Below are 11,271 nucleotides of genomic sequence, written 5' to 3' on the forward strand. Positions count from 1 at the left end.
TCATTCCTGCGGTCAGCTGGTATTCCAGGCATGGTGAACGGGGATGAGAACCAAAAGCAGACTCACTCCTTTTCTTCCTGTAGCTGAGGACCCCTTCTCTTCCCCTCATTCCACCTAGTGTGTCCCGCAGAAGCCTTCCCAACACCCACCCAGGTGAAATGCTCCGCCCAGGAGACCCCAGCCCAGCAGAGCCCCTGCCCTGATGCAATGGTCTTATTACCCATATCTCTCTTGCTGAACTCGAGCTGCTTGGAACCCAGATCCTCTTCTTAGCCCAAGGTCCCAAGGTCAGTGGCAGGGCTGGACCCAAAGCTAGTGAGTTTGGGTGCAGAACTTACATGTTTAACCACTAAACAAGACAATTTTCTGGGCAGCCTTGTGAGAAGACCCGTGGCAAAATAGAAAAGTCTCTTGAAGGCTGAGGCAGCTGGCTGTTTCTCAAGCTGCCTCACAGGAAGACTTACTCTTGGTCAGGGGTGCTTTTCTCTATGGGTTGTGGCATCTCTACCCCATTCTGGTGACTGGTGACTCATCCTTTCTCTTGATGTAACAGCACTTTCACTGTGGCCACAAAGAAGACTAGAGGTCTGAGAGCCCATTTGCCTGTTTAAGGAGACTGTACACCCACGATCTGATCCTTTAGCAAGGAATAAGGATGGAAATCTTAATTCCAAGTTATCAATGCGTCTCATACTGTCTTCCCTGTTGACGCCCCAAAAAGGCCCAGCCAGTGGTAGAGGGTTTTCAGGGAACCCTTGGGAAGTGCTGCCATGGCCTGAGGCTGGCCTTTTGCTTATCAGCTCCAACCTTGAACCTGGCTCCCTGCACCAGGGATTTAGGAACAAAGCAGAAACTGCCCTGGAGGTGTCTCTTCACCATGACCAGGTTGTCCACAGGTGCCTAGCAAGGTTCCTTCCCTTATCAGGCCCTAAGGACACCACAGCCTGAAGGCGAGGCAAACCCACAGGAGTCACGTGATCAGACTGGCGTATAAGGAAGGTCACTCAAGATGCTGTGTGTGGAGAATGGGGGCAAAGCAAAGGGGAGGAAGGAAAAATGAGTTAGAATGTGGCTGCAGGAGGCCTGAGATAGGGCTAACACCTCAGAGGTGCTGAGGATGGAGACTAGATGGATTCCAGAGATACTTAGGAAGCTCTGGGAACGTTGTGGACTGAGAGAGGGAGCAGTCAAAGGTAATGCTCAGGTTCCTGGCTTAGGTGACCTGGTTGGATAACCGCTGATGCATAACAAAACACCCCCAAACTTGATGACTTAAAACAATCATCTTGGGCTTCCCTGGTGGTGCAGTGGTTGAGAGTCCGCCTGCCGATGCAGAGGATACGGGTCCGTGCCCCGGCTCGGGAAGATCCCACGTGCTGCCGAGCGGCTGGGCGCGTGAGCCATGGCCGCTGAGCCTGCGCGTCGGGAGCCTGTGCTCCACAACGGGAGAGGCCACAGCAGTGAGAGGCCCGCGTACCGCAGAAAAAAACAAAAAACAATCTTCTTGTCTCTCAGATGTCAGCAGGTCAGCTGATCTAGGCTCGGCTCAGTTAGAGGGGCTCTGCTCCATGTGTCTCTCACCTTTCCTTTCCTGGGACCAGCAGTGTCCTCTGGGCACGCTCTTCTCTCTCTCTCTCTCTTTTTTTTTTTTTTTTTTGGTATGCGGGCCTCTCACTGCTGTGGCCTCTCCCGTTGCGGAGCACACAGGCTCAGCGGCCATGGCTCACGGGCCCAGCCGCTCCGCGATGTGGGATCTTCCCGGACCGGGGCACGAACCCATGTCCCCTGCATCGGCAGGCGGACTCTCAACCACTGTGCCACCAGGGAAGCCCATGCTCTTCTCTTGAAAGCAGCAGGGTAGGGAATTCCCTGGCGGTCCAGTGGTTATGAAACAGGAGGGAAGGGGGCAGGGCACGGCCTTTAAAAGCAAGACATAGCCATAGGATATGACGAAAACTGGTTAGAACCAACTAGGTCCAAGGTGGCAGAATATTCGACTTCCAGTGGACCTTGAGCCTCATCATATGCTCATTTTAATACATTAGCATAAGGTAAGTGACACACCCTCCAGAGCCATGACAGTTCTGAGGCCAACCATCCAAGACCAAAAAAGTGGGCGGTGGCCCAATTCCTGGAAATCTCCACCCCTTCCCCAAAATAGTTGGAATAATCCTCCCACTCATTAGCCTATGAAATTATCCAGCCCATAAAAACTAACCACACTATATTTCGAGGTAGCTCTTGCCTTCTGAGATGGCCCACCCTCTGTCTGTGGAACGTGTTTCTCTCTAAATATTACCTATCACTTTGTCTCTCACTGAATTATTTCTGAGTTGAGACACAAAGAACCTGAGCCTCAGTTAGTCCAGACACCAGGTGAGTGATTGTAATTAAAAGACCGTGGGTTCAGGGCTTCCCTGGTGGCGCAGTGGTTGAGGGTCCGCCTGCCGATGCAGGGGACGCAGGCTCGTTCCCCGGTCCGGGAAGATCCCACGTGCCGCGGAGCGGCTGGGCCCGTGAGCCATGGCCGCTGAGCCTGCGCGTCCGGAGCCTGTGCTCCGCAACGGGAGAGGCCACAACAGTGAGAGGCCCGTGTACCGCAAAAAAAAAAAAAAAAAAAAAAAAAAAAAAAGACCGTGGGTTCAAGTCCCAGTCAGAGGTAGGCGGTTTCAGTTAGGACTCTGTGCTTCCAATGCTGGAGGCATGGGTTCGATCCCTGATCGGGTAACTAAGATTCCACAAGCTTTGCAGCCAAAAAAGAAAAAAAAAGTAAGAAAGCAGCAGGGCAGAAGAAGGCAAGGGCACACCTGCAAGGCCTCCAAAGGTCTAGACTTAGAACTGGCATGCTACCTTTTCACCTCTATGTCACTGGCCAGTCCTGTGACCAGCCCAAAGGCAAGGGGTGGGGAGGAGGCCATGGCAAGGGTGTGGATGCGAGGAAGGGTGAAGAATTGGGGCCACCAATGCAATCTACTCAGGCCACTACCAGATGGAGGGTGGCTCCATTCTCTGAGTTAGGAAACATAGGAGGAGAGGCAGGCGTTGGGGGAAGATGGTGAGTTTCGGGAGGACATGGTAGGTTTGCGGGGCCTGTGGGATGTCTGAGTGGAGACATTGAACAGGCAGTTGGTTACGTACGAGGTCTCCAGCTCAGTAAAGAGGTCTGGGCTGAAGACAATGATTTGGGAGTTACCATCTCCCAGTGAGGATGGGCTAGAGTGCACAGAAAGGACTAGAGTGGGACAGATGGAGACCCACCCAGAGGGAACCGAAAAGGATAGTCCCAGTGCAAGAACAGACCTTGAGAGAGGGATGAGGTAGAAGCCAAAGGAAGAAGCTTCCTGTGAGGTGGGGCTCGACAGTGTGAAATGCTGTGTGGAAATCTGTCCCTCAGTTTAGCAGTAAGGAACCAGGTCATTGAAACCTCAGCAAGAGCACAGCCCCATAGGCATTAGTTTTGTTTTGCGATTTTTTTTGGCCATGCCACGTGGCTTGTGGGATCCTAGTTTCCCAACCAAGGACCAAACCCCCACCTTTGGCAATGAAAGCACGGAGTCCCAACCACTGGACCACCAGAGAATACCCTAGGCATTAGTTTTTTAAGTACTTTTTAAAAATTCAGCACTGTTTTTACAGTTTATTCAGTTATATGTATTCTGTGGTTCCCAAACTGTGCACCCAGGTGCTCTGAGAAGATGCAGGGAACCCGTACGGGTGCAACGGGGTATTTTTACTTTTCAAGGGAAACAGTTATACTCAACCTCTGTCAGGCACCAGGGGAACTGCTAATGAGGTAGTTGACGGTTCCAACATTGGATTGTGCTACATTCCTTTCTAGGAGAAAGCATCATATCTTTGCAAAACTTTGTCATGGTGATAAGCCAGTCCTGCAGGAAAATCAAAGTGAAGCAAAATAAGGGCAGCAGTGTCCAGTCTGATCCCAACTTTGAGGAGTTGTGCAGTGCCCAACAGGCACACAACATCCCTTTAGTGAGTAATTCTCCTTATTTAAGAATGAAATGTATAATTTTCTCCCCCAATTTATGTGTATTATTTTCTTCAAAGAGCTATTAAGTTGTTAGGACATAAGTATATATTAAGCTGTTTGGACGTCACTACTTAATAAACAGAACTGTTAGCCTTTTCTTTTGGCCAAGGAGCCCCGTGACAAAATTGTTGAGATTCTAAGGATGCCATGAAGTGAAAACATGTGGGAACCCCTGATCTACTTGGTTGCTTCTAATAGCTCTATCATATTCATTAGTGTGCTGACTCCAGATTTTACTGTCCAGGCCGCCACTGAGACACACCAGGGTGGACTCCAGTTCCCCACTAATGCAAACGGCACAGTATGGAACACCTTCATCCATGGTCCTATGGACCTGTGTGAGGGAATTTTTTTGGGGGGGCTTATATCCAAGAGTAGGGTTTATACTATGTGTGCATAACTAGTTTGATCAGAGTGCTGGATTACTCTTGAGGATGGCTGTGCTGCACTATACTCCCACCTGGAATGCACAAGAGTTCGTGTATCTCCACATCCTATATATGGTACCTGGCATTTACACCCTTTTTGATTTTGCCAGTGTAATAGGTGAGGAGCGGTTTCTCATTATTGCTTTAATTTGCATTTCTCCCATTATTGACGAATTTGAGCATCTCTTCATATACACTCACTAGCCATTTAGGATTTCCCACTCAGTGAATTCCCTGCTTATTTTCTTTGCCCACTTTTCAGTTGGGAATTTTTGTCTTTTTTTATGGATTGCAGGAGTTTCTTATATTTCAAGATATAAGTTCCCAATCAGTCTTAGATGTTGGCAGGTATCTTCTCCCAAAACGTCATTTATCTGCTAGCTATGTCCACCTTGCCCTTTGTGGACTGGAAATCTTTAATTTGGATATAATAAAATCCATCAGTTTTTCTTCTTATTGTCTAGGCTATTTGATCTTGTTTAAGAAGTGTTTCCCCACCCCCAAGCCACAAAGCTATTTTGTGACATTTTCGACAAAGATATTAGCCTACATTTTCTTCTGTTAGCAAGGTCTTTGATTGAATCGAGTTTTCTTTGAAGCTAGGTGTTTGTCAGCTGAATATACTACATCATAACACAGAAGTCACTGAAAACTAATCTATCTTAGGGTAAGCACTAGATATAAACTTTTCAGAGAAAGAAAAAAAATTTCATTCAGTAAATATAATAATGAGAACTCATTGTAAAATAGGAAAATGGAGACAAACAAATTCAGTTCCTATATTCTGGTCGCCAATGAAACAACACCAAACTATCTCTTCATTCTTTGAAGTCTGCATCCACAACATGGATTTTTCTCCAAGTTAAACTTTTTCTTTGAGAAAAATCCTGAAGAAATATGCTTTATGGATAAAGATGCACTGTTTTAAAATTCTAACATATTTTATCCTGTTTGTGTAAAAATAGCAGACTAGTTTTTATCCAACCCACCTAAAGCTGTGTTCATTAGTACTGATGCTACTAAAACTGTTCAGGTTGATATATATCCTTCTAAATGAGTAGTTTTAAGAGTGAAAAGTTAGGAGTGTACTTGTAGCTTTAATTCCTATCCCTTCCACTTCTAGGACAAAGATAAAATCACTGAATCTATCAAAAGTAATCAGAAATTGGGAAGTGAAATCGACAGGGACTTCCCTGGCAGTCCAGTGGTTAAGACTTGGCACTTTCACTGCCGTGGCCTCAGTTCTGGGAACTAAGATGACGTGGCCAAAAAATATATATATATATCAATTATAATTCAGGTTCACTAATTTATTATATCTGTCTGAAATTCTTTAGAAGATGTCATCTTGAGATATGTCAGAAATTAAATAATTCTTCTCTCTGTTCTATCTCAAAGGTAGCACAAATTTTTGGTAAGATCAGTGGGAAGCTGTTATGATTTCTTTGTTTGAATTTTATTTATTTTTTTATACAGCAGGTTCTTATTAGTTATCCATTTTATACATAGTAGTGTATATATGTCAATCCCAGTCTCCCAATGGAAGCTGTTATGATTGAAAATAAATGTTTGGAACTATAGCCCTTAGCAGGGCAAACGTCATACAGTTTTGTTTATCCAAGTCTGAGGGTGAGGGGTGTCCTGCCTCCAGTTAAATAAGTAACTCATGCAGCTGGGATTAAGATTTTTAAAAGCTGACTTTGTGTTTATGTCTGGAGAAAACTTTGATGGACTTTGATGTTTCAAAAGATTCTAAAGAGCTCTGAGGAGAAAAGTTCTTATTTTCACCAGAGCATGCATAGGCCCACTTTCTGTGTTTGTAGTCACTTCAGAAGCAAATTTGATTTAGGAAAATTAAATGTTGGTGTGGATATCTTGCAATTTTCTGGTTTTATTGCATTCGTCCCTTGGGGTCTGAATTTCCCCTACTCCATGAGTGTTTCAAGCAGATAACTAAATCCTGTAGTTCTGTATACGTGAAAGGAGGGTCTGGAAAATATACTCCCAGTTATTAACAATTATCTGTTGGAGTGGGATTTAGAAACTGGTGGTTAGGGGGTGACTTTTGCATTTTAATTCACTCTGTATCGTTGAACTTTTTAACTCTTAGACCAAAAGAATAAGGAAAAAGAAAACAAGCAAACATAATAGCAATAATGGGATGGATCTCAAGCTGCTTAGGACTTTTAACTCATTCTCTTAAATAATTAGTGGGTCAAAGAGTCAAAATACAACACGCTATTTAGAAAGCAGGAAAATGAAAACATCCCTATCAGAACTTTTGGGACACACATACTCAGGGATAAATGCATATTCTCGAATGCTTGCATTAAAGAGTGAAAAGAAATGAACTACCCCCATGCAGTGGGTAGAACTGTGTGTCCCCAGAATGTTCAAGTTAAGTCCCAGTACCTGTGTATGTGACCTTAATTGGAAATAAGGTCTTTGCAGATGTAATCAAATTTAAATGACTTCGTACTGGGTGGGCCCTAATCCAATGACTGGTATCCCTATAGGAAAAGAGAAATTTAGTCATATACAAAGGTACACACCCAAGGACTCAGGGCAACTACCAGAAGCTGTCAGAGGCATGAAAGGATTCTTCCCTAGACTCTCCGGAGGGAATATTGACCCTACAGTAATCTCGATTTTTGGATTGTAGCCTCCAGAACTGTGAAAAAGTAAATTTCCATTTTAAACCACCCAGTTGGTGGTACTTTTTTCAGCAGCCCTAGGAAGCTAATATACCCCATTAATTCAGGGGCTAAAGAAATTACTCAGCATTTTGATGAACTTCCCTCTATGTATACAGAAATGCCTGAATTTTACAGAACCACTGAAGTTCCATAAACTGCTTACTTCCCTAAACATTATGTCACGGACAGCTTTTCATGTCAGTAAATATAGAGCTTTATCATAAATTGTATTAATTATTTAATCTGAACAGTAGTGTCTCTTAGTAATGACTTAAAGTTTGTTTTCAAAAATTTTGTATTTTTAATGCAACAATGCTGCCGTGAACATCGTTGTGTACACCTATTTTCATATTTGGATAATTATCTTCTCCTTTGGGTAAATCTTGGAGGATTCCTGAGTCAATAGGTATACAGAGTCTAAATATTTGCACATCTTGCCAAACTCCACTCCAGAAAAGCTGCACGATGTGCCCTTCTACCCTCGCAGTGCAGGAGAGCACCTTGCTCTCTGCTCCTTCACTGCTCTGCCCACTGCTACTCGCTCTTTTTAAAAACTAACATCCTTATTGATATATAAGTCACATACCACACAATTAACCCAGTCAGAATACAGCACGCGATCAATGGTTTTGAGTGTATTCACAGAATGGTGCAACCATTGTCACAGCCAACTTTAGGACATTTTCATGACCCCCCAAAAGAAATCCCATTGTTCACTCTTTCCCATTCTCCCCAAACCCTGGCAACCACTCATCTGCTTTCTGTCTCTATGGCTTTGCCTATTCTGGACATTTAAATTAAATGGAACTATACAACAGGTGGCCTCTCGTGACTGGTTTATTTTACTCAGCATACTTTTTTCGAGAATCATAAATGTCATAGTGAAGCTGAGCCCCCTAAAACCAAGTTCCCTTGCCGGGTTTATGATTAATCTCTCTCTATCCAAAACTTATTCCTTTTCTTGTCCTCTCTGACCTCAGCCCCTTTCTTGTCCCCTCTGACCTTAATCCTGTGCTAATTGAACACTAATCAACCAGAGACATCTGATGACCAAAACTGCTGTTGTTGATAACATGATAACATCATCCATGTACTAAAATTGCTGTTGTAGATATCATCATTAATGTATGAAATCAGGTTGTTTCTCCAGGGCAAGATGAACCCACAGGCCCCTGAGCCATGGACCATCTTGATCAGAGAATTGTAAACCAGAAACATCCTGACCCCTTGAAAGTATGATTTTTTAAATGTCACAGAAGGGGCTTCCCTGGTGACGCAGTGGTTAAGAATCTGCCTGCCAATGCAGGGGACACGGGTTCAAGCCCTGGTCTGGGAAGATCCCACATGCTGTGGAACAACTAAGCCTGTGTGCCACAGCTACTGTGCTTGTGCTCTGGAGCCCACATGCCACAACTACTGAGCCCACGTGCCACAACAACTGAAGCCCGTGCACAACTAAGATCCAAAGGAGAAAAAAAAAAAACCTCTTAGAAAAATAGAAATAGTAAGGCACTTCCTTAATCTGATTAAGGCTATCTACAACAAATTTACAAGAAACATCACAATGTTGAAATGTCTGCTTTCTCTAAAATGAGGAGTTAGACAAGGATGCCAGTTCATACCACTTCTTTACCATAATGTACTGGAGGAACTAACTAGCCCAGTAAGGCAAGAAAAAGAAATATAAGACATAAACATTGGAAACAAAGAGATAATCTATTTAACAAGGCTGTGGATATAAAATCAATACACAAAGGTCATTTGCATTTTTATATACCAGCAGCAAATGGAAAATGAAATTAAAAAACAAAACCAAAAGATAGCTTTTAAAATAGCTTAAAAAATATCAGGTACCCAGGAGTAAAGAAAGAAGACCCCCTATGGAGAAAAGCATAACACTATAAACTAAAACTTCACCAAAGGACTTGAAGGAAGACCTAAATAAGCAGAGAGAAGATCTAGCATGTTCTTGAATGGGAAGACTCAACATTGTAAATGGTTCTATGGATTCACCATAATCCCCGTCAGAACCCCAACAGGTGTTTTTCATTTTTGTTGTGGAACTTAATGACCAGACTCTAAGATTTATATGGAAACGCAAAGGGCCAAGAGAAGCCAAGACCTTTTTTTTTGGCCCACGCCCCCTGCATTGGAAGCCAAGAGTCTTAACTTCTGGACCGCCAGGGAGGTCCCCCAAGACCCTCTTAAAGAAAAACAATGTGGGAGAACTTGCTCCTTTGTACAGCAAAACTTCAGTGCACCACAGTACCCAAGATCATTGTCACGAGAAGACTAACAGGCCAATGAAACAAAAAAGAGAACCCAGGATCAAATCCACATACACAATCACTTGATTTATGATGGCACTGAGAACAGTGGGGAAAAGACCATCTTTCCAACAAGGAATCATGGAAAAATTAGGCATCCATATTTTAAAAAATAGGAAATTGTAAAAAAATTTTTAGATAGAGTGAAATGGCAAATCAAAGAGGTAGAATCTATTTGCAACCACATAACTGACAACAGACTTGTCAAGAAGAACAAGAGCAGACAACCCCAGACAAACATGGCCAAGAGGTACTTCTCTGGTGGCCCAGTGGGTAAGACTCTGTGCTCCCAATGCAGGGGGCCCGCATGCATGCCGCAACTAAGAAGCCCACATGCCACGACTAAAAACAAAGAAAAAAAGATCCCGGGACTTCCCTGGTGGGGCAGTTGTTAAGAATCCGCCTGTCAACAAAGGGGACCTGGGTTTGAGCCCTGGTCTGGGAAGATCCCACATGCCGCAGAGCAGCTAATCCTGTGTGCCACAACTACTGAGCCTGAGGTCTAGAGCCCGCGAGCCACAACTACTGAAGCCCGAGCGCCTAGAGCCCGTGCTCGGCAACGAAGAGTAGCCCCTGCTCACCGCAACTAGAGAAAGACTGCGCACAGCAACGAAGACCCAACGCAGCCAAAAATAAATATATAATAAGTAAATAAATTTTGAAAAGAAAATAAAAGATCCCACATGCCACAACAAAGATCCTGCGTGCCGAAACTAAGCCCCAGTGCAGCCTAAATAAATAAATAAATATAAAAAAAGAAAGAAAGAAAGAAAAAAGCAAAAATGGCCAAGAGGGACTTCCCTGGCAGTCCAGTGGTTAAGACTCTGCACTTCCAATGCAGGGGGCGCAGGGGGCACAGGTTCGATCCCTGCTCGGGGAACTAGGATCCCACATGCCGTGTGGTGTGGCCAGAAAAAAAAAAAATGGCCAAGAAACTTGACCAAGTACTTCACAAAACAGGGAATCCAAGGGGCCAATAGATTTATGGAAATGCAAGTGTGTGGTTTTTAAGTTTTCTGCCAGTCACGTTAAAAAAAGTTTAAAAAAATAGGTACAATTAATTTTAATATTAACTCAATATATCCAAAATGTTATCATTTTTACACATAATATAAAAAATGCTGGTGACATATTTTTTGGGTAAGTCTTTGAGATCCAGTGTGTTTTTTACACTCACAACACATCTCAATTCCGACTACCCACATTTCAAGCCCTTGACAGCCACATCTGGCTAGTGGCCTATGGTCTGTTAAAGTAGACAATGCCAAACTCTAGGTAATATAAGCCATTGATCAGATAAGCAAACTAGGTTCTATCTGGAACTTATTGACAAATCCTGGCCACCTAAGGAATATCTAAGTCAAGTAGGGGTGTATTAGGTCTTACCGACAGTCACATCTTGTGGCCACGCTGCCCCATCAGTTTTCTGTCCTGACCCGTCTCCTCCTCCTGTTCCCTGCAGTACTGGCTGAATCCTTCCAGCAAAGTAATGTGAGATGAGGTGTTTAAACATAGCTAATACGTTGGCCACCAGAGCTCATAGACAGGCCTCCCACAGAAAGAGCAAGGGAAGCCTTTAAAGTATCCTGTCATCCTGTGACCAGAAACTTTTCGAGACCTCTTTTTCTGGGCCCTTCAAACCCCTCTTTGAAGGCAATCCTGGGAAACTGGGTCAAGAACAGAGAAATCAGAAAATGATATTTTAATACATTTAGAATGGATAAACAAGGTCCTACTGTATAGCACAGGGAACTATATCCAATCTCCTGGGA

The sequence above is a fragment of the Kogia breviceps genome, chromosome 10, assembly GCF_026419965.1.
Source record: "Kogia breviceps isolate mKogBre1 chromosome 10, mKogBre1 haplotype 1, whole genome shotgun sequence".
NCBI lineage: Eukaryota > Metazoa > Chordata > Mammalia > Artiodactyla > Physeteridae > Kogia > Kogia breviceps.